At 45.0% G+C, this 21326-nt stretch overlaps 1 protein-coding gene across 4 annotated transcripts in view; it reads left to right on the plus strand.

Moving 5' to 3' along the window:
* Positions 1-8397: 8397 nt before the first annotated feature.
* Positions 8398-21326, plus strand: part of SYTL2 (synaptotagmin like 2) — a 69258-nt gene continuing 56329 nt past the window's right edge. For 2 of the 4 annotated variants that reach the window (XM_064169110.1, XM_064169127.1), the window contains exon 1: positions 8398-8734. The gene's annotated coding sequence lies outside the window, so the exon portion shown is untranslated. Of the gene's footprint in view, positions 9116-21326 lie in introns of all 4 variants that reach the window. The other 2 variants (XM_064169120.1, XM_064169134.1) reach the window with 2 other exon arrangements.

Here is a 21326-nt window from a genome sequence, read left to right on the forward strand (position 1 = left end):
GTTGCAAACCTGTTTGTGCAGATTTTGTCTGTTGGGCTGCTGAAGTTCACACTCATGCTGACAATTGCCTAGAGCTTTCAATCACCATCTTTGCACTGTCTGATTAATCATGTCACAGATACAGCTAATTCCATTCACAGAAACCTGTACAACTTTGACTGCCATCAGCAATACCTGGAAGCCCTGAAATGTCCCAGATTTAAGTTTTAATGATCGCTACACATTAATAAACTATTTCTACTGTAGAACTTGCAGAACAATCATGCCTGTATCACAGTATCACTCTGATGGCAGTAAGCCTTACTGACATTTACCATCCAGGAAAAAATTCTTGTACCACAGCATCCACTTGCACCTGAAACCATATCAAGTCCTTAATATTCGTACACAACCTTTGCAGATAACAATTCAATAAAATATTTTTCATGAAACTTTTAAAAGGAGTTTTAAAAGAACAGGTGAATTCAAAAAAATCTCACTGCAACAGCAAGTTAGGTACTCAGCTCCCTTAGACCCCTTGGAAAGTTCCAGCCCATGACCTCTCTGGGCAGCCTGTGCCAGAGCCCTGTGACTCTCAAAGCAGTTTTTCCTTATGTTCAGGTGAAACCTTCTGTGTTCTAGTTTGTCTCCACTGCACCTTGTCCTGTCACAGGCCACCACTGCAGAGTCTGACCTCATCCTCTTGACCTTCACCCTCAATGCCTTTCTGCATGTCCCTAGCACGCATTCCCCCCCTGCCCGGCCCTTCACAATTAGATACTTCTGTAGACACAGTTGAGCCACCACTCACAGTGGCCTGGCACTGCCTGTCCCCTGCCACTAAACCTTACTGGCACTGTATATCTAAGCCCCGCCACCCCATTCTGTCCCTCACCACCTCTGAGCACCCACGACCACCAAAGAAGTCCCTACAGGGCCGAACTCTGCCACCCTCAATCCGCAAGGGCCCTGGGCACCTGCGTTCCCAAGGCCTACACGGTCGCAACAGCCCGCCCTGCTCCCGACACCCAGTCAGCACCCAGCGCCCTGCTGCACCCACATGCTGTTTCTGCTCCCTAGCCGATCCGGGAGCAGACGGTCAGAAAGGAGCGGGCGGTGGTAAAGCAGGAGCCACCCGGCGCCACCGCGATCGCCAGAAGCCTACCGGTCACCAAAGCAACCGGAGCTGAGCCGCCTCTCCTGGCCTCCCGAAGGGCGGCGGCGCCCTCTGGCGGCAACGCGAGGGGGACGCGGCTGAGGAAAAGCCCGCGCAAAGCGGCCCGCCCCGCGCCGTGAGGTACCGCGGCTGCGGGCGCTGTCAGGAGCACTGGTGCCGCCCTGAGCCCTCTGCCGGCACCCCAGCTCAGGAAACAGTCTGCAGAGCAGGACTTGGGGGTACTGGTGCGTGAAAAACCCACGCAAACTTACAGGTTGGGGGCAGAGTGGCTGGAAAGGACGTAGGGGTGCCAGCTGACAGCCGGCTGAACCTGAGATAGCAAACAGCATCCTGGCTCCTGTCGGAAACAGTGTGACAAGCAGTATCACTGAAGTAATCGTCCCCCTGTACTCAGCACTGGTGGGGCCCCCACTGGTTTTGGACCCCTCGATACAAGAAAGAGACTGCGGTCCTGGAACATATCCAGAGAAAGGCAAGGAAGCTGGTGAAGGGTCTGGAGAACGCATCTTAGGAGGAGCAGCGGACGGAGCTGGAGCTGCTGAGTCTGGAGAAAAGGAGGCCGAGAGCAGACTCTCTGCAACTACCTGCAAGGAGGGTGTAGTGAGGTGGGTGATCGTTTCTTCTCCCTAGCAACAAGTGATAGGACAAGGGCAAACAGCCTCACATAGTGCCAGGAAAGGTTTAGGTTGGATATTAGAAGAAATTTCATCGCTGAAAAGGTTCTTAAGAATAAACTCCCCAGGAAGGGCCTTGAATCACTATCCCTGGAGATGTTTGTAAGATGCACAAACGTGGAGTTTAGCACCAGAATTGGTAGCATTAGGTAATGGTTGGACTCAATAATCGTAAAGGTCTTTTTCAACCAAAATGATTCTACAATTCTGAGAAAAGCTGGACAAGCTCCATAAGCTGTCCAAAGCACTGCGCTGGAGCGAGCCCCTACACTTGCAGTAACAGGCAGCCATGCACTACTATCTGTAACTCCCTTCGCTCCGTACAGCAGTGTTTGCAAAAAGCTGTGCCCCAACAATTGGGAACATGGCATTAAAAGATGGGAGAGATGGAGACTTATCCCAAATTACTTCTGCATTACTTCTGCAGCCAGCAGACTTCCACTGTTTTTTCTTCCTTCATCAGATGTTGGTATCTGAGCCACATAACCCTGGGAACCACACTTCACCACAAAATTAAATTGTAAATCACTCTAATAAATGCCTTCGCCCTCATTCCTGGGTGAAATCTGTATTTGCCTACTTTGTTCAGAGTTTTCGGGCAGTCCTGTGGGAACTTTTGTTATTCTGTGATAACTCTTGTTTGACAAAGTACACCAGCCTCTGTAATTAAGACATTTTCATTAAAGCAAGGACAGAGCACTTTCAGTCTGGCCTGCATCAAGAATGGTGTGGTCAGCAGGAGCAGGGAGGTCATTCTGCCCCTGTACTCTGCACTGGTTAGACCACATCTTGAGTACTGTGTTCAGTTCTGGGCCCCCCAGTTTAGAAGGGACATCGAGATGCTTGAGTGTGTCCAGAGAAGGGCGACGAGGCTGGGGAGAGGCCTTGAGCACAGCCCTACGAGGAGAGGCTGAGGGAGCTGGGATTGGTTAGCCTGGAGAAGAGGAGGCTCAGGGGTGACCTTATTGCTGTCTACAACTACCTGAGGGGTGGTTGTGGCCAGGAGGAGGTTGCTCTCTTCTCTCAGGTGGCCAGCACCAGAACGAGAGGACACAGCCTCAGGCTGCACCAGGGGAGATTTAGGCTGGAGGTGAGGAGAAAGTTCTTCACTGAGAGAGTCATTGGACACTGGAATGGGCTGCCTGGGGAGGTGGTGGAGTCGCCGTCCCTGGGGCTGTTCAAGGCAAGGGTGGACGTGGCACTTGGTGCCGTGGTCTAGCCTTGAGCTCTGTGGTAAAGGGTTGGACTTGATGATCTGTGAGGTCTCTTCCAACCCTGATAATACTGTGATACTATGATACTGTGACTGAGATCTTAATTTGTAATGCATCTGTATTGAAGACAGTAGGAAAATGCTATTTATGTTTATTCAGTGGTCTCACGTATGATAAGGAATGAGAAATAAAAAAAAAAAAAGAAACAAACAAAAAAACCCTAAGTCATTAAAAAATAGTGGTTTTAATATTCTTCTCCGATACTATGAATTTAATGGTGCTGTTAAAACACAGTAGCCAGCTGACACACAAGCCAGGCATTAAATAGAAAACAGAGAATAAGAAAGAACAGCATCTTAAGCCACCTGGCAAAGATAGACACACCCTTCACCTTTGTACTTTGTAGCACAAGATCTTTAACTTGGACATATTTAAATGGTACTATGCCAAAAAGTGACAGGGCTTAAACTCACCTGTGGGCAACCTTTGCTTTTTTTCTATCTGCATGACCAGGAAATGTTTACATCTTTCAGAAAATCTTATATCTAGAAAGAAAAAAAAAATACTATGATAAGCCTGAAGCCCTGCTTTGCAGGTGAACAGTATTGTCAGGATCAGACAGTGCTTTCAGCTCTTCTTTGACCTGTTGGAAACAAGCTTGAACATTGAGACCAGAAAGATCTGATCCATAAACTTCCTGGAGCCTGAAATTAGGTTGAGTGCTCTGTAGTCCCCTGGAATATTCTTCTTGCCCTTGCAAATGGGTATAACGTTTGTCTTTTAATCATCATGAACCAATATATATGATATATACTATATATATAACATACATACATATATATTTATATATATACATATAACATATGCATATATACACAAATACATATGTATAAAGAAGTTACCTAAAGGGAACTAGGAAAAGACAGAGGAGAGAAATAGCTTCTCATTTCACAGAAGGACCACTGAAAACTCAACATGTGTCCCTGAAACTGAACCTCTTTCAGAACTGAATGCTGATGAGCTTGAGACTGCCATTTGAGGCAGAGCTGGCTGCTAATGTATGTTCATTGGCACATACCTTATAAAGGAACCTTGTCCTCTTTCTTTTGGTAGTTTTGGAAAAGTGATCAAAAGGCAGAAATTTCAACTTACAGTAGTGGGGAAGATGTTCCTTCCCTCAAGTAGAGGAAGATGTGTTTTGTGACAGGACTTACCCTTTATTCTGCTATGTGGTCAGAAATATGGTCAGAAACTGACTGAACTGTGAAATGAATTCTACCTTCCTATGTCTCCCATGAGCTCAGCCTGGAGAATTCCTGCTGACAACAGGCTGAATATCAGTGGCCTTTCAGCCAAAACAGTGGTGGGTACAAAAGAAGCAAAATACTCTCTGTACTTTTGGGCAAGGTCTTTTCCTCCAGAGGAATAAGAGAAGTAACTACTTTTGGGAAGAAGCAGCTGAGAGATGCTGAGTTTGGTAAGCTTCACTTAGAGCAAACTTCTCCCTTTTCTACAGCACAACCAGACCGTCATTGGAGCTGTGGTGGCTATGGGCTTCTTTCTTCACAAAGAAGAGTTTCAGAGGCATGCATTTGGCCAGATGTCACAGCTGACTGAGTAGAGAATTAGTTTTAGGAGGATATGTAGGTTAAAGTTGCCTCACCTCTTTAAAATTGTCTCCTTAACTGTGGAAGTATGTCACCTCCTCTCCTACACTGCTTCCTTTCTCTGTTGTCCTGTCCCAAACTCCATGCTGCACATGAAACCGAACCCAGGAAAGGCTTTCAAGCTTTCTCAAATGTTGCTCTGATCAGAAAGCCAGAGAGCACAGAACTGTTTTGACCTGGGATTTCACAGTCATTGATGCATCTTCCTGTGTTATTTCATCCCTCCACTGACTGCAGTAAGACAAGTATCCTACTGTGCAGCAGGCAGAAGCTCAGGTCTTGAAGAACAACTGGGAAGACCTGCAAAAGCTTCAGAACAAGGAAGAAGTCATCACAAAGTACCTCCCACAGTAAAGTGAAGAACAGGGAGACCACACAGTCAAGGAAATAGCAACCAGGCAACAAAGAGTTGACTGATGGTGTTAGCATGGAGCCAGTGCCATCAGCAGAGAAGAATAAAGCATCACATGTTGAACAAAATCCAGGGTTCTTCCTTCAGACCTGTGTGTCTCAGCAAGACCTTGTCTGGAGGTGCAGTCTTGGGCTATTTTTGGGACTTTCAGCTCTGTTTTTTATGTTGCCTAACACTTAGTGGGAGTTTGTCCAAGAAGAGTCTGAGGAAAATCTGAAGAGGGAATGAAAATTGCTGTTTCTTCTGTTGCAAAATACGCAAGAGGTGTTCAAGTACTCCAGTGAACATTGGAAGCCTTGTTCTGCTTTTAGCAGTTATTTCTTTCTGAAGCCTGAGATGGGGTGAAGGGGATAGGCTGTTCCTGATAGAGAAACAAACAGCTCTGGTGAGACTGCCTCTGTAAACATTTTCTCTCCCTCTCTCTCTTTTTTTTTTTTTTAACATTGGAAATGTGATAAGAGAGGGCAAAGCCACAGTGAGACTGGAAATTTCCATACTAAATGCCAGAGCCACCTTTTATGTATGGAATTTGGTTTGGCTTCATGTTCTGATCAATTTTAAAACTGAAAACTCACCCTTTTACACACATGTGCACACATGGGACAACTGTCATGGACTAAAGCTATATATGGTAAGGAACAGAAAGCACCTACTATAAAGAGTTAAGTGGCAAAGTACTATTTAATTAAGCATGAAGAAACATATCAAAAGCAGAAACTGTCTTGAGTGATCCTTGAGAAAAACTACAGTTATTCGTAGACTGCTTCTCACCTTTTAGTGATCATCAAACAGCAAATTAAGGTTTTTTTATCTATTCCTCAACTGGTGTTTGAAAGCAATCAATGGGCTGCCCAGGGAGGTGGTGGAGTCGCCATCCTTGGAGCTGTTCAAGAAAAGCCTGGATGGGGCACTTAGAGCCATGGTCTAGTGATCGAATAAGGCAGGGTGATAGGTTAGACTGGATGACCTTGGAGGTCTCTTCCAACCTGGTTGATTCTATGATTCTGATCTCTAGCAATGCTACAAAATAGTTCACATTTAAAGACACACTGGTTGGTGGCAGCAAAAGAACAGAAAAATAATCAGGCCCTGCTTCTGCACACTGGTCCTTTAAAGCTATCTCTTTCATGATCATTATTTTCAAGCCAATCTTTTTCTTACCACAGAGGGCACCATATACAGCTAAAGCACCCACAGTTTCCTTTCACAGATTACACTGCTGGTATATATTTTCTGGTTATGTTTTAAAAGGATTTAAAAATTATTATTAAAAGAGTTTTTTGAAGACTTGCTTTTTAAAGACATAAAGAAATTGCTTCTTTATGGAGAGGCAGCCCTTACATACATAGTTCCACACACAGTTTCTCAGCTGTCACTTGTCACAATGCTGGTAGCCTCTATGACCTGGAGCTTCTGATAGCAAGGAGCTGATCTTCTCTAAACTTGTGTCCAAAGTCTGTGCTTAAAAGGGTGACTGGTATGGGAAATGGGTACACCAGGCCCATCAGTTCCAGCAGGGGCCATACATATCCACACCAGTCTGCTGATATACTGTGTGGTCTAGAAAAGCTCAGCTTTACCCCACCTTCCTTCTCCTTCTTTGGGACTGCTATGTGAGGACAGAAGAATACACTTCACTCACCAAGAGTGCCAAAAAAGCCTCCACTTCTAATGAATCTACCAAGTGATGTTTCTTGATAGTTGACTAGATACAGCTTAGTACACTGCATTAGGCTAAGAGATTCCTGAATGAAAATTGTGGGGAGAGACCAAGTTTAAAGCTTTTGCAAGGTCTGTGACTCATTTTGATCCATGCAAACTGAATTTAAGACTTGTCAGGGGCTTATTAAGGCAGAATTTTACTGGATAGTGAATAAAGCAAGCTCTAGTCCCTAATTTTGTCATCAGGAATGTAGAATACAAACAACTGAAAAGACAAGTGATTTGCCAAGCCTTTATTTTAAAAAGCATCAAATAGTTTCAACATATCCAAGATTGAGTAGAAGGTGAAACAAGAATTTATGGTTAGCAGTGTCATAAGTAACAGGCATAAACTTGTGTTCATGCAAAATAAGGCTTGAATAGAGTTGCAGGAATCAAGCAATGTACAGGCCTGGGTCCGCAGGGAGACTCTGCTCTACCCTAATGCACACTCCTTTGTTTTCAGTTTTCTCTTTTTATACCCTATTCTATTACATATTCATTATAATTCTAGGAAAAGGTTGGGTTTTCCTTATCAGTTTTAAGATTGGGAGGTGTCTCTTCCACGCATGTCTCTTTGGTCCCTCTGGTCTTCAGTGATGAAGTAAGGGGCCTTCCTCAAGTGTCCTTTCCATGAACTCCAAACTAGTAGTGTCCTTTGTATGACTCTTCCTCTGTTTGCTCATGCGCAAAGGCTGTCTCTTCCACCTGCCTCCCTCCTCCACCAACCTTTCTAGTTTCTAATTATTTATTGCTGTTATCTTAAGCCAAGTGTATACTCCTGTGATGGTTGTGCAGCTCCATTCAAAGTCCCCCTTCCTCCCTGTCTGTAGCCTCTTGCCACAAACTGATCGGACCAAACGTATATTTCTCACAGCAGGAAAGCCATGCAAGTGATCTAGGATTTATGGAGTGAATGGATCCAGGATGGGAACATATTGAGGAATCAATTTAAAACCAAGCTGCTGAGAGTGCCCACAAGGCACAGCAGGCCTCACTGAAAACCAGCCACCCCAAAACACAATTAAAACACAAAGCAGGGGCCATGAGGAGCACATGGGTGACAGGAAATGCCACCACACCAGCTCTCCTCACGGCAGGGGTTCGGTGCTGTCGCCCAGCTCCCAGAGTGACTCCGGAATCATGCCCGTGCCTTGGCTTCAAGAGGGACGTCCTGCTGAAACCTCCTATGAAACGGCCTCTTGTGTATTCTGTGCCACTAATTAAACAGCAAAGCACTTGCAGCAGCTTCCTGGATTAATGACTGAAACCTCCCTTATCGCTGCCCGTGTCTTTCCTGCAAACAGGGGCGTATGTTTGCGCCCGATAAAGTGAAATGCTGATTGTTTTACCGCAGGAAGGCTACTCGACTCCGGTGGACATACTCTGCCTGGCCTTCACGTAAAACTTGAGCGTTCAATTTAACTTCGCGCAGTTTCCCTCGTGGGGTACCCTCAGCCGTGGGCCGAACGCGCCTCCGCGAGCTCCTGCCGCACAGGTGCCACGCAAATGCACCCCGAGGGCTCCTACTACACCTGAGACAAAGTCACGCCGATCCGCCCGCCCCGGGCCCTCGGAACGCCCTCTCGGTGCCACAGGTGACACGAACCGGAGGGCGGCTCCATCGGGAGTGGCTCCGGCAGGCCAGAGGTGCGGGGACCCGCCCTGCTCTGAGGGACGCGGCGCCGCCATTGGCCCGGCGGCGGCCCGGGGCTGCCTCGCCCTGCGCCACCGCCTCACTTCCACTCCGGCAAGCGGGGAGGTGTCGTGGGCAGGGGCTGCTAGCTGGGACGAGCTCGCTGAGGCTGTCTCTCAACGGAGGGGAACGACTGGGCGAGTCGCGGAGGGGTCCTGCGGCGTTGAGCTGGCAGGGCGTCGCGTTGCCCCAGCCCGCTGAAACAGCGGGAGAGGTGAGGCTACCCTGAAGGGCTTCGGGGAGTGGGGGTGTCTTGCTAACGGAGTGACCGGGAGACAAAAAAGCCCGCAGACCCATGCACCACCCGTAGTGCTGGGACAGCGTGAGGAAGGGCTGTTGTCAGCTGAGGAGTCCTGCCGCCGGCAGCCGTGCCGCTCAGCTCCGCGCTGCCGGGGTTTTGCCTGAGGATGGAGAAGGTCTCAGAGGTGTCTCTCCCGCCCAGACTCTGTCACTAAGGCTAGAGGAATACGCTGCTCGCCAGCGACTTTTCCTCAGAACCCTTCTTGAGAGACAGCGTGAAGAACTGCTGCCTCCTTACCGCAACGGGGCCGTGGCCTGCGACGCTCCTGTTCTGCTGGAGGGATCCTGTCTGGTGGTGAGAGCTGAGTAACTGTAAAAACTTTCCTGCACTTTGTTTCTGCAGAGGTCTACTTTAATGAAAGAGCTCTCTATATTTAAAAATGATGCTTAGATCTCAGCTGGGAGATGTTAATGACCTTTGTATAAATAACAAACGTTTTAATTCTAAGACGCTGAATTAGTTGCATCTTCCACGCTGTGTCTGGAATGACAGACCTGGCGCTACAGTCTAATACACTTTGTTGTGTCTGTAGCAGAAGGATCTGTGTTTCTGTGTTTGCCTTTGCAGGATAAAGATCACTTAGATCTGGGGGCAGATCGTTAAGTGGCAAGAGAAATACTTAAGAATTTTCTCAGAAGTGTAAGGGGAGGGGAGTTAAAACGTGTTCGATGGGATGCTCTGAAACTCTAATGGTAAATGAAGCAATTAGAGTGGTGCAACACAATATTTCTGTTTGTGTGTGCATCAGAGAATTTGAGATGTCTCCAGATGGACTGGGGAGGAGGTGTTTAAAAGACTGATAAATAAAAGTGCTTTACTAAACTGATATACAACACTAATAGATTTCCAGTCATTACTTCTCAGTCTGTGATTCTGTGATTAGCACCCATCATTATCACTATGTTCTCCAAGTGTTTCTTGAATACCACATTTCTAAGTGGCAGTAAACCTGGGAGTGCTCAGGGCAGTAAAGTTGGTGCATTTATGACTACAGTTCCTTATGGTCTCTCTTGCCAGAGTGAAAAGTTCTGGAGAGCCTTTTGACAAAAGGAATCAAAGGGAGCATTTTGTGCTTTTCATTAATTACCATCCTTCTTTGCTCATTGTTAGCACTGTGTGCACCTTGCCATTTCCCTGGAAGAGACATAGTTCATATTATTTAGGGGAATAAAACTCACTCAAGTTTTGCTAGGCACCTGTCTTACTTATTTTGCAGGATTATGCGGTTCCATCAGATGTATCTCCTCTTTGGTCTGCAAGTTTATTTTGTTCTCACCTGCCCACTCTGTATCATTTGCACTTATGTTGTAGATTTTAATATGGGCAGATTTTCCTGTGCACTCTTCAGACAAGTATGCCACAAGTCTCAGTCCATTTGCACTTGTGTGTTACCAATGTATGTATTCATAGAAGTGCTATAAAATGCTGCTAGTAATTTACAGTGTTGGAAAATGCTTATGCACCCTTAAGACTTAGCATAGTTTTAGGTGCCTGTACCTAGGTTTAAGGCAAGTATCTTGCTTACTCTGCTTCCTACTCATAGAATAGAATCATAGAATGGCTTAGGCTGGAAGGGACCTCAAAGATCTTGTTCCAACCCCCCACCATAGGCAGGGGCACCTCCCACTAGAACAGGTCAGAGGTGCAGCAGCTTCTGCTTTGGTTGCAATGCATGTTCTTGAGTTTTCTGAAGCTGTCATTGGACCTGTCTGATGTTAAAGGAATTTCTAGCATCTCTTGCAGTCTAGAATAACATTATCAGTTACGTTGTCAGATGTCTAAAATTCAGTGAAGTAGTTCTTTATGTTCTTTTAAATGCTGCCTAAGGCCAGGGAAAACAACAATCAATTCCCCCCCGCAAAAGAATGACAGAAAGGTGATTTTGTCTTTAAAGCAACGAGTAGAGACTGTGGACAGGTATTCTCTGCAGTAAACTCCTATTATTCTGCAGGAGGCACTTGCCAGGTTCTCAGCTGGAAATACTGCTCCAATTTAGTACTTGAAGGAAAAATTAGATGCTTGTCCCGAAGCTGAGATTTTAACCGTTGCATCTAGAAGAAAGACAACTGGGAAGCTAAACAGCATGATGAAGTCCAAGGAATGACTTGGTTTCTATCCTGTATTGTTCCCGGTGCTCATGAGTAGAACAGACTTCAAATGAAAACATTATTTCCAGGGAAACATGAAAGTAATTCATAGGAAAAAAGTTTAATTATGTTTTTAATTAAAAGTGGTGGTTCTGTCCTGAGGCAGTCAGTCTTTACTCAGCAGTGACTTGTTCTGAACTGTAGTAACAAATTGTTTTCTCTGCACAGAAAGTTCTCTTCATCCAATCTGGCTGCTGACTAACAGACAACTGCTAAAAGCAGTAGGTAGTCTCCTGGTGCTTAAAATGCATTACCTGTTACACTTGAAGTCAGCTTTTTTGGGTTGCTCATGAGTCAATTTGATAAGGCTCCTTAGTTTGATCTTGTGGTATGTCAAGCCAGTGATGCTGCATTTGCCTTATTAGCAGTCTCCAGTTCTTTAGCTTCTTTGGACATAAAGTGACACCTGGTTTTAGCAGGGTTATTCATGATTCATTCTTGTGGTAAGGAGTCATTCCAATTCACCTAGGTACAGCAAGTGGCTGGGCTAGTTTCTTACTTCGTGGTATAATGTTTCCTATGTGTAAAGACACTATTGCATTGAGAGTAGCAGCAGGAATATGTACAACATGTGTGTGAGAAGGAAGAAAAGATAGCTTTGCCCTCTTCTCGATTTGTATCTTTTTATCTGGATGGTGATGCCAGATTATTTTTTATCTAAATCCTACTTAGTATCCTGTGCATTTACAACAAACTAATGAATGGTTTGACAATTCTGTTTTCTTGCATCTTGCTATGCTCCTTTTCCTCTGGAATATAAATCTAAAAGTAATTTTTTCCCTTTTAACTCTCTCTCCCAGTCAAGGAAATTCTGCATTTCTGTCTGTCCATAATGTGTGTGCACTGATAAAAATAATGGTAAAAACAAAGGGGATGCTTATTTGCAGAGTAACAATATTGTTGACAGATGCTGTAAAGGAATCAAACTGAATATAGGTAATTTCTTTATGGTATTACCTGCCTAGTGTCTGATAAGTTAGTGATTTACTGATGTACAGGCTGGGTGGACTATAGCTAGACAATCTAATCTTAGCCATTTAATTAGAGCTGCAGAAGGAGATCAGCATATTCAACAACCTCAAGGTTAGAAATGGTTTTAGATCATCAGTTTTTTAGCCATTAATATCTATCCCCGTGTTTTTCTTCTCTGATGAATTCAAGTGACTTATGTGATTCAGAAATAGCTTAGAAATTGAATATTGGCTGTGAAAAATTAAGGGTGAAGAGCAAATATCCTGTGTAATTGCACTCTAAACATAAACTAAAGGTATGTGTCTAAGTCTTAGGCAGGAATGTATTGAGTAACCATAGAATCAGTCAGGGTTGGAAGGGACCACAAGGATCATCTAGTTCCAACCCCCCTGCCATTGGCAGAGACACCCTACCCCAGATCAGGCTGGCCAGAGCCCCATCCAGCCTGGCCTTAAACACCTCCACAAATGGGGCCTCAACCACCTCCCTGGGCAACCCGTTCCAGGCTTTTGCCGCTCTTATGCTGAAGAACTTCGTCCTCACATGCAGTCTGAATCTCCGCATCTCCAGCCTCTAAATCTCCCCACCTCCATTCCCTCTAGCCCTGTCACTCCCTGAGAACCTAAAAAGTCCTTCCCTAGCTTTTTTTGTAGGCCCCCTTCAGATCCTGGAAGGCCACAAGAAGATTACCTGGGAGCCTCTTCTTCTCCAGACTGAACAGCCCCAACTCTTTCAGTCTGTCCTCATAGCAGAGCTGATCCAGCCCTCTGAGCATCCTCATGGCCTTTCTCTGGACATGCTCCAGCATGTCTACATCCCTCTTGTAATAGGAGCTCCAGAAGTAGTGAGCCCTTGATCTTATTCTGATTCTCCCAGCACAAAACTGCCAGTGTCTTCCTTGTAAGCATGCTGAATTTGCAGGTTGCCTATATTGCACATAGATATTGCATGGGTATGTAGCTCTTTGAGTTGTGGGTTGTTTTGGTTTTTTTTTTATTTGATGGTGGTTGTTTTGGGTTTGTTGGTTTGTTTGTTTCTGGTTCATGGGGTTTTGTTCTTTTTTTTAGGTTTGGGATAATTTGTTAGTGGAAATGTCATGAATTTTGATTTGTTTCAAAGTGATTACAGTACTTCTCTGGAGATTAAGAGACCTGTGTGGAAAATTAATGCCCTTGGGCTATTTTCTGATTGCTTCTCCTCTGTTAGAGCTCAGCTGCTATGTAGCCAGGAATACAGAGCTCCCTGGACAAAGAGGGAAGTCAGGAGGCAATTCAATTTGTGATATTTTGGGCTGACTGACAGAAAGGGGATCTGGACTCCTGTTTCTGCTTGCAGCATTGTGATAGCACTGTAATACTCATTTTGTGAGCTGGGTGGTTTAATCCATAGTAGTGTGGTACTAGGAAAGGTTAAAAGTGAAGCAACTGAGATCTGCAGAGATGGAATTGAATTTAGGGCTGTAAATTTGAATGCTCTTGGGCAAGATAGAGCTAACACCTTGCACAGCTATGCTCTTAAAGAATGAGCCATTCCTGCAAAACTACATACCTGTCCAGGCATTACACTCCAAACGCCTGCCTCGCTAGCTCTGAACTCCTGATTTTGCTAGCTGTGCCTGAGAAACAATTCCAATTACAGTCTTTATCTCCCTCTTTCCCATCCCTGTGCTGTTCAGCAGTGTTTGCAGGGCAAATCCCATCCACACAGTGTGATTTGACACCATACCTCATCTAGTGCAGCTGTAGCCTGCCTCAGAAACTGTTCACTGCTCTTCACTTCTGAGGTGTAGCAGCTGGGGTTAGCCCTCATGCCTTTTTAGGCTCCTTGCATGGTAGCATTTACTCTGTGCTCAGAGACAGCTGCCTTGCTTTTTGAGTGTCCAAGTGCTCTCTTCAGACCTGGTGTTAGTCAGGGAAAAGACTGGGTTTGGTATGGCACGACCCAGCCCAACAGTGCAAATAACCTGGTGCGTGAAGTTTTCATGGCTGATAGACTTCCTGTTATTCTTGCAATTTAGTATCACCATTAAGGAGGACTGATACTGCTGCTAGCTGGTTCCAACATGGCCAGAATGAACTTGCTAGCAAAAGGAATGTTCATATTATGGGTCTATCCATTAAAACATTGTGACAGGACTAGGGGGAATGGAGGAAAGCTGGAGGTGGGGAGATTCAGACTGGACATGAGGAGGAAGTTGCTCAGCATGAGAGTGGTGAGAGGCTGGAATGGGTTGCCCAGGGAGGTGGTTGAGCCCCCATCCCTGGAGATGTTTAAGGCCAGGCTGGATGAGGCTGTGGGCAGCCTGATCTAGATGTCTCTGCCAATGGCAGGGGGGTTGGAACTAGGTGGTCCTTGTGGTCCCAACCCTGACTCATTCTATGATTCTAAAACATCATTGTGCACAGGTAGAGGAGTGATTTTCCTCTACATAGGGAGCAAAAAGATTCTTTAAAAATAATCTATTAACCAACAGTAACTCTGAAATACAAAGTTAATTGCAAGGGCTAATTTTTATTGACAGAGTTGAGGTCTGATTCTGACTGTTCTATCTGCAGACTGTAGGCAGATGGAATATTTTTGTCTGGAAGTGTATCCAAAGTTCTAGCTTTCCTACCTCCCTCCTTAGTTTACTTATCACTGCAGGGCTCCCAAAGAATATCTTTTAACTATTTTTTCCCCCTCTGGCACCTGATTTCTGCTGGTAATTAGATTCTGTGTAAGGCCCTATTCTAGGATAGTTATCTGCCTTGGTTACAGTAGCAAGGGCCAGATTAATTGACTCAAGCTTGCTTAGTAACCTGCAAATTACATCAATTGTTAGGTGGGTAATTTTAACCTTAAAACCTTGCATGAGTGTCTAAGGTCAGTAACCATTTTATGAGAAAGAATAGCCAAAGGGCTTGTTTTGTTCACTGGCTCTTTGTACACATTAGTAACCAATGAAACAGAGCTGCAGTTAAAATAACAAAGTTATTGACTGATAAGTAAGGGGGTCTGCAGTGGCAAATTAGAGTGATTCAGGTCAGTAAGGGATGATTTTGTTTCCCACAGATAATCATGTCTGAGAACGATGGAGTAGCTTTTACAACGTTCAGGATGATCTTGGCTTTGTGTTGGTCTGCAGGCAAAACTTCTCTGGTGAGGCTGAGATCGGTGGCCTTCCTCAGGGGAGGCAAAGTTGATGCAGGAAGGAGGGCCCTCTTGATGTGGCAGTTTTGTGCTCAGCCTGTAGCACAAGGCTGTGTTGCACTCTGCTACAAAGGGAATGTGCTACCACCCCGGGATCCCAACATTTGGCTGTGACGGTGCTTTAGAGCAGATCAAGGTGATGCATGAAAGGGGCAACCTATTTAACCCATGGGATTCTGCAACATAGTAGATGAAATTCAGTCGGTGGCTGTCCTTGTTCAGCTAGCTCATTGCCACAATTCATAGGAGGAAGTGTATGTACACAGGAATGTACCAGGTATGAACTAATGCATTCCCATAACAATGAGACAAAAATCATCTGCAAAGTCACATGGACAGGCTTTGAAATAAACCATTTTCAAAGTTTCTTCAGAAACTGCATGCTTAAGTGTCTTCCAGTGGGTGTCCAAGGCTGATACTGTTCTACAACTGCTGGATGATTACTGAGTGAGTCTAAGTATTTACGTGCTCTTTGTAATGTGAATTTCTCTGCATCAGCACTGCTAATCCCTTGCTGAGGTACCCTCTTTAGAAAGCCTGCATTAGCAGAATCAGAGCCACATAGTAGCTGTGGAAGCTGCTGCTCAGTTCTTTGCTTTCACATAAAAGGGATTATCCAACCAAGGTGCAGGAAGTGTGTCACTTCCCCATAGCCAGTGATAGGAAATACTTGTTAATTAGTTGCACTGTTTTGCACGCTTCTGTTCTTGAGAGGTACGATTTCCAGAGCAGACCTAAGAATCTGCTGAACAGCAGGTGACTGAGAAAGCAGGATAGAGGTAGGAGAGAGTTCCTCTGAAGTTTCCAGTATCTGAACTTGTAGACACCTTTACATTAGGTGTATCATTGAGACTTTGATTTGGTTAAGACTAAAATTTATCAAAACCAAGAACAATATGTTTAATGATTGGGGGTTTTCTCAATTCCACATCACTACTCTTTCACCATCCATACCAAGGGAATTAATGCAGGAAACATACTACAAGTACAATTAAGATTTTGTGATCACCTATCTGGGAAGGAAACGGTAAAACAAATGACTAGTTAAATAATTTACAGTTATATGATAACTGCTCATGGAATGTGGGACTTTTTTAAGCAAAGAGGAGGGTTGCCTTTTTGAAATTCCAATAGCCAGGAAAAATTAGAAACTAGGCTGAGATTCCTTATGTGTACAAGCTACTAAATGAAGGAAAAGCTAAGCTAAACAAGGGAGAGAATAGATATATTTATTGGAGAAATGAGGCAAGGGAAGAGAAGGAAAGAGACTTGGCAGCTTCTGGAAGAGTACAGATATTCCCGATGGAACGCTGCAGGTGAGAGGAAAAGCAGGCATGTTTTCTAACCTGCAACAAATGTTTGTGAGAAGAGAGTGGAGGTGTTGGTGGCCCATTCTCACTTTTATCTTCTGTACTGAATCTGTACGCCTAGGTGGCAAGTCTCCAGAAAAGGGTGAGTGCTTCTTTCCCATAAAATGAAAGGAAGCCACTGGCACCTTTGACTAATTCCTTAAAATGTGTTTTAGTATTTCCATTGCGAGTTTCAAGGGGTTTGGGAGGTAGTTTTTGGGTCATTTCTTATGTAACTTCCTTGCTGGGATTTGAATGTCCTGTAATTCCATTGGGAAGCATTCAGAAAGAGTTAGCCATTAAATGCAGAAGTACATTGGATAATCCTGTGCATGGTCAGGAAATAAACCAATCACATGGAGGGGAAATGGATTCCAACATCTCTTAGATGTGTTAGTGTTACTTAAATCCATTTCCAAATAAGACATAAAAGTTTCTCTTAAGATGGACCCTCTATGGGTCTAATGCCAAATACTGACATGAAGAATGTGAAAGTGACAATGTGATATTGTCACTTAGGACACCTCTCCAACCCCCTTTTGTTGGAGGGAGTCTAGTCCCTCTCAAAAGAGAACTGAGAATAATTGTTAACACAATGAGCAGTGCTTTGCCTTCAGAAATCTAGAGGGTCAACAGAGGAACCAGATCAAGTTCAACAAGGACAAGTGCAGAGTCCTGCATCTGGAGAGGAATAATAAACTGCACCAGTACAGGCTGGGAGGTGATCTGCTGGAGAGCAGTCCTGTGGAGAGGGACCTGGGGTCCTGGTGGATAACAAGTTACCCATGGCACAGTAATGTGCCCTTGTGGCCAACAAGGCCAATGGGATCCTGGGGTGTGTTAGGAAGAGTGTGTCCAGCATATCAAGGGAGGTTCTCCTCCTCCTCTACTCTGCCCTGCTGAGACCTCATCTTGAATACTGTGTTCAGTTTTGGGCTCTCCAGTTGAAGAGGGACAGGGAGGGCTGGAGAGGGTCCAGTGAAGGGCTACAGGGGGGACTGAAGGGCTTGGCTTATGTGGAGAGGCTGAGGGACCTGGGGCTTTTTAGGCTGGAGAAAAGAAGACTGAGAGGGGATTTGATAAATGTTTGTAAGTATCTGAGGGCTGGTCAGGAGGGGAGGGACAGGCTCTGCTCGCTGCTCCCTGGGATAGGACAGGGAGCAATGGGTGTAAATTGCAGCACAGGAGGTTCCGTCTCAACACAAGGGTCCCAGAGCACTGGAACAGGCTCCCCAGAGATGTTGTGGAGTCTCCTTCTCTGGAGGCTTTGAAGGTCTGTCTGGATGTGTTTCTCTGTGATCAGTGTTAGATAGTATTGCCCTGCTCTGGCAGGGGGGTTGGACTTGATGATCTCCTTGGGTCCCTTCCAACCCCTAACATCCTGTGATCCTGTGAGTTGCCTTCATATTTGAAGTCACTTACCTTAAATAAAGTATTTTGTATTGTAACTCATTTCATCAGAGGTCTCTTCCAACCTGGTTGATTCTATGAGTCTATGAGAAGAATGAAGTTATTGCCACCAAAGTGTTCTTGATTTCAACAGTGTGCCTATCGAGATTTAACCACAGCAAAGTGGCAGTGATGTGGTGTTCAAGGAAACGCAGGAGGATTTGAAGAACCCTGAAATTTATAATGAGATATTCTGATGCTGTTGATACTAATTTGCAGGCATCTTTTTAATTTTGAATCTGCCTTACTTTTTAAAGATGTTTTTAAACTTAGAGTGATGTGAAATAAATGGCTTTGTATCTGACAGTGGTCACAGGCAAAATAAATACTTGTGTGTCTTTCTCTGAGGATGCTCTTTAATTCATGAACCTCTTGTTCTGCAAAACTCCTGAAACCACTGCCCTACCAGTTGTATGCCATAATAGATAGGCTTGACATCCTTAGGTACTGCTGCCAATATCCAAGTCCTATGAAAGAAAGGGCAAGCTGCCATGCCTGATTAGAGGGATTAGGCTGCAATCAAACCAACTCATTCTTTTTCTCTTCTAATTTTCAGTTGTTAACTTGTATTCTTTGTGTCAGTAACATTTTTCTTTCCTCCTCAAAGTAAATTTTGTGTAAAAAAAGAATAATTGCCTGTATGGCCTTCAAAGAGGTGAAGGTCTTGACTTCTTACCAAACAAGTGTAAAATTAAATCACAGGCAGAGCCACGTGGACCAGCAAAGCAGATGTTCCTGGAGGAATGTGGAATCTTTCTCAAGTGCTTGTGTTACTTTAGCTGCACATCTTCTAGCTGACTGAATATCACTACATAAGGCTGTTGGTGAGAGCATTTTAAGATTGTGACTATTTGCAGGTTAAAAAGAAAAAATATTATTTTGATTGAGCAGGGGTAAGGTGTGAGCAAGACTTGTGTATCATATTTTCAGGGTATTTTTTTCCTCCTGTTGTGGCTGTATTGAGCAGTTACCTGATGTATAATATTTTTTTTCCCCTTAACTGTGTTGTGATGAATATTGCACAGGAGAGCATGTAGATTTATTACTGGAATAAAATGAAGCGTTCTTATGTTGGTAAGAGCAAGTTCAATGTTGTCTTATATAGATGTCTTCCATTTCTACAGAGGTTCTTGTTCTTCCAACACTCTCCACAACCAGCTAATTAGAGGCTCTACTTTCTACTGAATGAACATACAGGTTGGCAAATGCTACTCCCTGTAAATCATCAGGACTGTTGGAGATATGATAAGCTGTGTGCATGTAGCCATCATCATTTTGAATGTGCTCTGATAGCACTCCTTGAAAGAGTAGCTGGATTTGCTACAGGTAGACATATCTTAATTGATGATCTCTCCCCTTCTGCCCCGTGAAGAATTAAAGTGACAACAGGCTGCCTGGTGTTTGCTTGAAGCAAGTCATAGAATCAGTCAGGGTTGGAAGTGACCACAAAGATCATCTAGTTCCAACTCCCCTGCCATGAGCAGGGACACCCTATCCTAGATCAGGCTGGCCACAGCCTCATTCAGCCTGGCCTTAAACAACTCCAAGGATGGGGCCTCAACCACCTTCCTTGGCAGCCCATTCCAGGCTCTCACCACTCTCATGCTGAAAAACTTCCTCCTCATGTCCAGTCTGAATCTCCCCACCTCCAGCTTTGCTCCATTCCCCCAAGCCCTGTCACTCCCTGATAGCCTAAAAAGTTGTTCCCTAGCTTTTTTGTAGGCCCCCGTCAGATACTGGAAGGCCACAAGAAGGTCACCTTGGAGCCTTCTCTTCTCTAGACTGAACAGCCCCAACTCTTTCAGTCTGTCCTCATAGCAGGACTGCTCCAGCCCTCTGAGCATCCTCATGGCCCTTCTCTGGACATGCTTCAGCATGTCCACATCCTTCTTGTAATAGGGGCTGCAGAACTGGATGCAGTACTCCAGGTGGGGTCTCAGCAGAGCAGAATAGAGGGGGAGAGTCACCTCCCTCCACCTGCTGGCCACACTTCTGATGTAGCCCAGGCTCTGGTTGGCTTTCTGAGCTTCAAGTGCACACTGCTGGCTCATGTTGAGCTTCTTGTCCAGCAGCACCCCCAAGTCCCTCTTGTCAGGGCTGCTCTCCAGCCAGTCCCTGCCCAGCCTGCATTTGTGCTTAGGATTGCCTTGGCCCAGATGCAGGACTTTGCACTTGGTCTTGTTGAACCTCATGAGGTTGGCTTGTGCCCACCTCTCCAGCCTGTCCAGGTCCCTCTGGATGGCATCCCTGCCCTCCAGCATGTCTGCTGCAGCACAAAGCTTGGTGTCATTAGCAAACTTGCTGAGGGTCCACTCAATACCTCTGTCCATGTCACTTTACCAGTCCTTAATTGGAGGGCAACCATGTATAACACTCTTGAATGATGACTTAAGCCTCTCTTGGCTGATAACGGCTTTCTTTCTTTCTCCACTACTCAAACTAAAATCTATAATCTTCTGATTTTCTGCGTGAATGTGCTGAATGAGCATCTTAAACTATGTGCACTTGTGCCAGCACTGGCATTTAGCTTTGTTAGCTGCTGTTTCTTCACATGATTTGCCTCATATTTACAGAGAAATTAATTTCAGTATCACACAGTATCAACAAGGTTGGAAGAGACCTCACAGATCATCAAGTCCAACCCTTTACCACAGAGCTCAAGGCTAGACCATGGCACCAAGTGCCACGTCCAACCTTGCCTTGAACAGCTCCAGCGATGGCGACTCCACCACCTCCCCGGGCAGCCCATTCCAGTGTCCAATGACTCTCTCAGTGAAGAACTTTCTCCTCACCTCCAGCCTAAATTTCCCCTGGCGCAGCCTGAGGCTGTGTCCTCTCGTTCTGGTGCTGGCCACCTGAGAGAAGAGAGCAACCTCCTCCTGGCCACAACCACCCCTCAGGTAGTTGTAGACAGCAATAAGGTCACCCCTGAGCCTCCTCTTCTCTCTAAGCCTAGGATGGTGCTGAATTACCTGTGACTGTACTGCTTAACTGTCAGTGGGGAATTAAGTTTGTTTAGAGGAGCATGATGATTTAGCTGTTACAAAGCTGTAGCTTGTAAAACTTGTAGTCAGAGGTACCATTATTGCCTAATGTCACCTTACAGGGTGGCAGAGGCCAATTCTCTGAAGCCATTACTGCTCTTGGTCATGGATTCCTTGCTTCAAAATAAAGGTTTATTATTTCCTGAGCATGGTTGTAGGCCAAACTTAATTACTTCTCTTCTGAGTATGAGTTTCTTTGCAGAGACATATTATTGTATTACACAATTTCATTTATCTGTCTTCCTCAGCTTCCTATTTCCTTATGTTTGGGCTTCCAACTCATCCTCATTGCTGACACAGATCATGTCATAGCAGTGGAGAAACAGTTAAGAAAATACATAGCATTCAAATGCAT

This window comes from Pogoniulus pusillus, chromosome 3 (genome assembly GCF_015220805.1).
Source record: "Pogoniulus pusillus isolate bPogPus1 chromosome 3, bPogPus1.pri, whole genome shotgun sequence".
Taxonomy (NCBI): domain Eukaryota; kingdom Metazoa; phylum Chordata; class Aves; order Piciformes; family Lybiidae; genus Pogoniulus; species Pogoniulus pusillus.